This window comes from Bos indicus, chromosome 5 (assembly GCF_029378745.1).
Source record: "Bos indicus isolate NIAB-ARS_2022 breed Sahiwal x Tharparkar chromosome 5, NIAB-ARS_B.indTharparkar_mat_pri_1.0, whole genome shotgun sequence".
Classification (NCBI taxonomy): Eukaryota; Metazoa; Chordata; class Mammalia; order Artiodactyla; family Bovidae; genus Bos; species Bos indicus.
Window position 1 is genome coordinate 54,989,306 of NC_091764.1, and position 6,972 is coordinate 54,996,277.

A 6,972-nucleotide genomic window follows, 5' to 3' on the forward strand; every position below is an offset into this window, starting at 1 on the left:
TGTACATCAAACTGTTGACTGTGACCACCTCTGAATGGTGATATGATTAACATTTTTTAACTCTATGTGTTCTTTGTCTCAAATGAAATAGATAATTTTAGAAATAAATAATGTGAACCTGTGAAAATGTGTGCCATTGGATAACACCCCCATATGTTTCTTCCAGGGGAAAGGCCAGTTCCATGGGACTAGTTTGAGGATGCTGATTCATGATCAAATGTTTCATACTTACTCTCATAAATGAGCATTTCACAAGGTCAGAAATACAAGGTAAGAGTTAGCCCTGAATTTGGACATTGGGAAGCTATTGATGGTTTTAACTGAGCTCCTGGCTAAACCACTTCAGGATCACCATAGTTAGAACTCCTAATCATTCTATGTGCAAGTGCCCTGTTTTGCTCATGAAATTTAGGAGGAAATGCCATAGACTGCTATTGGCAAAGTGAGCTATTTGATGTATTATTCAACATCAAAAAGTTGTGAAAAAATTAGCAGCTGAGTTTATTTTTGTGATACTGTTTTGAATTAAAATTCTCTGATAAACTTGTCATTAAGGTTTTAGAAGATGATTGTTCCATGTTCGTTTATTATTACAGACTATTTATTTAGTAATGGCTTTAAAATAGATTCTATTTATAATGTACAGCAAATAGGATTTTAATAATCAAGAAATTGTTACTTTTATGCCACGTTAATCACTAAATTGAGCCAGGAAATAACAGAGTTGAATCAGACGAAAATATTAAATCTTTAGCAGGAGGCTGGATAAAACCATTTGATCATTGGAGGTTTACCTATGAATTAACTCATTGTGAAATGATAATAAATGATTTCATTATTCCCCATCTGTTGGAAATTCAATTAAATGCCTTTTAGTTTCTGTAACCATGAAACTCCTGCCATCCCTCCACTCTCAGTATTATCTCGACTGCATATTGGTGCCACTAGAGGGTAAACTACAGTCATCTGGAGAAGGGAAATAGCGTGAATCCTATTTTATATCCATGGCATAGCAACATTTCATCCACCATGTTTCATTCATTCATCTTATCAGTGATATAAAGCAGTGTGTCCCCTGAATCTCCAGGCACACTTGGGCCTCCACCCTCAGGATCCCTCTGACACTTGGGAGCTCTCTCTGTACTTTCCTTGCAATGCTACCATGATGTGCTTACCTGCCTACTTCTTCACAAAATGATGAGTTCTTTAAAGTGAGTTCAGTTCAGTTCAGTTGCTCAGTCATGTCCGACTCTTTGCAACCACATGAACCACAGCACGCCAGGCCTCCCTGTTCATCACCAACTCCTGGAGTCCACCCAAACGCATGTCCATTGAGTCGGTAAAGCCATCCAAACATTTCATCCTCTCTCATCCCCTTCTCCTCCTGACCTCAATCTTTCCCAGCATCAGGATCTTTTCAAATGAGTCAGCTCTTCCCATCAGGTGTCCAAAGTATTGGAGTTTCAGCTTCAACATCAGTCCTGCCAATGAACACCCAGGACTGATCTCCTTCAGAATGGACTGGATGTATCTCCTTGCAGTCCAATGGACTCTCAAGAGTCTTCTCCAACACCACAGTTCAAAAGCATCAATTCTTCAGTGCTCAGCTGTCTTTATAGTCCAACTCTGACATCCATACATGACCACTGGAAAAACCATAGCCTTGACTAGATGGAACTTTGTTGACAAAATAATGTCTCTGCTTTTTAATATGCTGTCTAGGTTGGTCATAACTTTCCTTCCAAGGAGTAAGTGTCTTTTAATTTCATGGCTGCAGTCACCATCTGCAGTGATTTTGGAGCCCAGAAAAATAAAGTCAACCACTGGTTCCCATCTATTTGCCATGAAGTGATGGGACAGGATGCCATGATCTTAGTTTTCTGAATGTTGAGCTTTAAGCCAACTTTTTCACTCTCCTCTTTCACTTTCATCAAGAGGCTCTTTAGTTCTTCTTCACTTTCTGCCATACAGGTGATGTCATCTGCATATCTGAGGTTATTGATATTTCTCCCAGCAATCTTGATTCCAGCTTGTGCTTCATCCAGCCCAGCACTTCTCGTGATGTACTCTGCATATAAGTTAAATAAGCAGGGTGACAATATACAGCCTTGATTTACTCCTTTTCCTATTTGGAAGCAGTCTGTTGTTCCATGTCCAGTTCTAACTGTTGCTTCCTGACCTGCATACAAATTTCTCAAGAGGCAGGTCAGATGGTCTGGTAATCCCATCTCTTTCAGAATTTTCCATAGTTTATTGTGATCCACACAAAGGCTTTGGCATAGTCAACAAAGCAGAAATAGATGTTTTTCTGGAACTCTCTTGCTTTTTCAATGATCCAGCAGATGTTGGCAATTTGATCTCTGGTCCCTCTGCCTTTTCTAAAACCAGCTTGAACATCAAGAAGTTCACGGTTCACATATTGCTGAAGCCTGGATTGGAGAATTTTAAGCATCACTTTACTAGCGTGTGAGATGAGTGTAATTGTGCAGTAGTTTGAGCATTCTTTAGCATTGCCTTTCTTTGGGATTGGAATGAAAACTGACCTTTTCCAGTCCTGTGGCCACTGCTGAGTTTTCCAAATTTGCTGGCATATTGAGTGCAGCACTTTCACAGCATCATCTTTCAGGATTTGAAATAGCTCAACTGGAATTCCATCAACTCCACTAGCTTTGTTCATAGTGATGCTTTCTAAGGCCCACTTGACTTCACATTCCAGGATTTCTGGCTCTAGGTGAGTGAGCATACCATTGTGATTTAAAGTCAGAGACAATATCTAATTTCAGTTCAGTTCAGTTCAGTTGCTCAGTCGTGTCCGGCTCTTTGCGACCCCATGAATCGCAGCACACCAGGCCTCCCTGTCCATCACCAACTCCCAGAGTTCACTCAGACTCACGTCCATCGAGTCAGTGATGCCATCCAGCCATCTCATCCTCTGTCATCCCCTTCTCCTCCTGCCCCCAATCCCTCCCAACATCAGAGTCTTTCCCAATGAGTCAACTCTTCGCATGAGGTGGCCAAAGTACTGGAGTTTCAGCTTTAGCATCATTCCTTCCAAAGAAATCCCAGAGCTGATCTCCTTCAGAATGGCCTGGTTGGATCTCCTTGCAGTCCAAGGGACTCTCAAGAGTCTTCTCCAACACCACAGTTCAAAAGCATCAATTCTTTGGTGCTCAGCTTTCTTCACAGTCCAACTCTCACATCCATATATGACCACTGGAAAAGCCATAGCCTTGACTAGACAAACCTTTGTTGGCAAAGTAATGTCTCTGCTTTTCAATATGCTATCTAGGTTGGTCATAACTTTTCTTCCAAGGAGTAAGCGTCTTTTAATTTTATGGCTGCAGTCACCATCTGCAATGATTTTGGACCCCCCAAAAATAAAGCCTGACACTGTTTCCACTGTTTCCCCATCTATTTCCCATGAAGTGATGGGACCAGATGCCATGATCTTAGTTTTCTGAATGTTGAGTTTTAAGCCAACTTTTTCACTCTCCTCTTTTGCCTTCATTTAATTTACTATGACATAATGGGACAAAAAACATTTAAACCAAAGCTGACTATACCAACTTGTATCCATTAGGAAAAATGCCATAGTTCTATTAGATAGAAAGGACTTATGATGTGCTCTATTCTTTTTCTCAGGCTTCCCTGGTGGCTCAGTGGTAAAAAAATTCACCTGCCAAGCAGGAAACTTGGGTTTGATCTTTGGGTCAGGAAGATCCCTTGGAGAAATAAATAGCAATCCATTCCCTGGGGGAAATCCCATGGATAGGGGAGCCTAGTGGGCCACAGTCCATGGAGTCACAAAAGAATCAGACTTGACTTAGTGATCAACCAAAAACAGCAATTCTCTTTCTCAGAGATTCTTGTAGAGAGAGAAAAGACAAGACTAAAATTCCAAGACTGCATCCAATTCTTTTGTGCTCTTTCATGGTGGGAACTAGAGTACACAACCATTGTTTAGTAGAATGCCTTAGATGCATCTCCACATATTCAGAAGTAAATCCAAAGCAGAGGAACAGGAAATACTGTAAATCACTCTACATAACACAGTAAGGAGAACTGAGTTTCCCAGGATTGCATAAGGGTGGTGGGGTTATCCCACTAAATCAAAAGCTGGAGATTCTGGAGGATATTTCTCAAACTCTCTGTGGTGAGGGACAGGGTTTGGGTTTTTTTTTTTTTTAAGTTTTTTCTTGTTGGAGTGTGGTATTTTTTGGAGGAAGATAGTTTTCCATCATCCCTGCTCAATTGTTGTAAATGCTGACTCTCAATTCCAAGATTTACCTCATGGTGAATTGATGAGTCCACCACTTTGAGTAGCATTGGTCTAGAAGGTGAGGAGGTTGAAGGACTCTCAAAGACAATATTGTCTAATGTTCAATTTTAAGTTGTCATTGCTGATATATATGTACCCCTTTAGGGCTTCCCTGGTGGCTCAGATGGCAAAGAATCTGCCAGCAATGCAGGAGATGCAAGTCCAATCCCTGGATCAAGGAGATCCCCTGGAGAAGGAAATGGCTATCCACTCCAGTATTCTTGCCTGCAGAATTCCATAGACAGAGGAGCCTGGTGGACTACGGTCCATGGCGTCACAGAGAGTCAACTATGACTGAGCAACTAACACTTTCACTTCACTTTCACTTTTCATGTGCCATTTATGTCACCAGAATAGTAAATGCTTTGCACAAATGGATTTTGTGTTGGTCAAACTTGGGGATTGAGGGATTTTGGAAAGTGAGAAAGGGAGACAATTTTATGTCTTGTCAGCATAGAGCAGATGAGAGATGAGAATAGATGGTGATACATAAAATTTCAATGAGATTAAAAACTAAACCCAGATCCACCTTGAGGATATAATCCTTGTGTGTGTGTCTGCTTAGTCGCTCAGTTGTGTCTGACTCTTTGTGACTCTATGGACTGTAGCCAGCCAGGCTCCTCTGTCCATTGGGATTCTCCAGGCAATAATACTGGCGTGGGTTGCCATGCCCTCCTCCAGGGGATCTTCCCAACCCAGGGATTGAACCCAGATCTCCCACATAGCAGGCAGATTCTTTATGGTCTGAGCCAACAGGAAAGCCCAAGAATGCTAGAGTGGGTAGCCTATCCCTTCTCCAGGGGAATTTCCCAACCCAGGAATTGAACCAGGATCTCCTGCATTGCAGATAGATTCTTTAACAGCTGAGCTTCTGATTTCCAACTACCCAAAAAGCCCACAAAAATTTTATATATTAAGCAAAGCCAAGTTTATTGCTCCTCCCAATAAAGGAGGTCATTACCTTGACAGACTCTTAACAACATCTTTAAAGAGAGTACAAAGGAAAGATAAGCGTCTGATTTAAGATGAGTCCTTTAATGTAAATGGAGAATTGAGTGAAATTTGTGATGTAATAGTTTAGAATCGGCAGACACAGAGAGAACAAGGTTTTAAAGGAAATCTTGAAGAATAAACAGTCCTTTGATAAACCCAGTTGAATAAATCCATTGTTCTAGTGAGGAAGCTGTTTACCTTGATGAAGGCTACTTGGGTAGTTCATTATTGAAATAAATGGATTTCAGAAAGTCCATGAGACAGACATCTTCCTGGATAAGAATTTCCCAGAAAAAATAAAGTCTGATTAATGAAGAGTGTTGAGTAGTAAAGTCATGCTCAGGTTGACAGTAAGCTGCAGGTTTCAGTTCTGAGTAACCAGTAAATACAAACCCTGCAGAAGACATTAGATTTCTCAGAGTCCTTAGGATAGAAAATTGGTCTCATGTGACATCTGGCTTATATCTGTCATCCCTATCCTTCATCCCTATCACTAGCTTCCCTGGTGGCTCAGACGGTAAAGCGTCTGCCTGCCATGCAGGAGACCCAGGTTCAATCCCTGGGTCGGGAAGATCCCCTGAAGAAGGAAAAGGCAACCCACTCCAGCATTCTTGCCTGGAAAATCCCATGGTTGGAGGAGCCTGATAGGTTACAGTCCATGGGGTCGCAAAGAGTCAGACACGACTAAGCAACTTCACTTTTTATCATTCAGCAATAGCAGGCATGTGGTAGGAACTTGACAAATACTTATGAAAAAGAATGAATAAGTAAATAAATGAGTGCAAATAAACAGTCCCTATTACTGTTTAATTCAAAGCCTTAAAACTTTTTTTAATGTCCACTGTCATAATGACTTCTTGTTTCAACACCTATTTCATCAAGAAGAGAAACCAAAAGCAACCGTCCTAAGCCTCAGACATGGGCAACACAACAAGCATGTCTGATGCACGACTTTAGACAACTGATATCTTACAGAACTCACCTCAAACTGGCTGGAAATCTGATCTCCCGGAATATGGTTGGATGGCATCACTAACTCAAAGGATATGAGTTTGAGCGAACTCCGGGAGATAGTGAATGACAAGGAAGTTTGGTGTTTTGGAGTCCATGAGGTCACATAGAGTCAGACCTGACTGAACAGCAACAGCATCAAGTCCCCTGAAACCTGAAAGTAATCATTTATAAAGAAATGGTGTCTCTGCATGGGAGGCAGTGAGAGCCCTGAACTCAGAATCCTGCCTGACATATTCAATGTGATTCCTCCTTTGGTGCCCTGTTAGTTTCCACTTGAAGAGACTCACTGTCCTCGTAGCTGACTGATGGGATTTTGCCAAGCAATCAATAATTCAGCTTTGTTTCAGTTCTTAATTTGATGGTCATTTTTCCTTTGTGCTTAACAATTCTAGTAGAATCCTAAGATATAATGAAGAAGTAGACTATGAATAAAAACCCAACCCCACTGTCAATGAGATTCTAAAAGTATAAATATTGTTTTCTGCAAAACTATAGTCCAAAACTTTAACAATAGTGTAATTTTTTTTAATAACTGAGCTTTTTTTTTGGCAGCGGGGAGGGGAGGGGCGTGATGCAGAGCATATAGAATCTAAGGGTCCTGAGAGTGAAAATGCAGAGTCCTAACCACTGGACCACCAGAGATTCCC

General features: G+C 41.1%; 1 non-coding gene across 1 annotated transcript; it reads left to right on the forward strand.

The window, feature by feature from the left end:
• The first annotated feature begins 5,810 nt into the window (after positions 1–5,810).
• On the forward strand, positions 5,811–5,882 carry TRNAG-GCC (transfer RNA glycine (anticodon GCC)). The gene has a single exon. It is a non-coding gene; the product is annotated as a tRNA-Gly (tRNA).
• Positions 5,883–6,972: the final 1,090 nt, after the last annotated feature.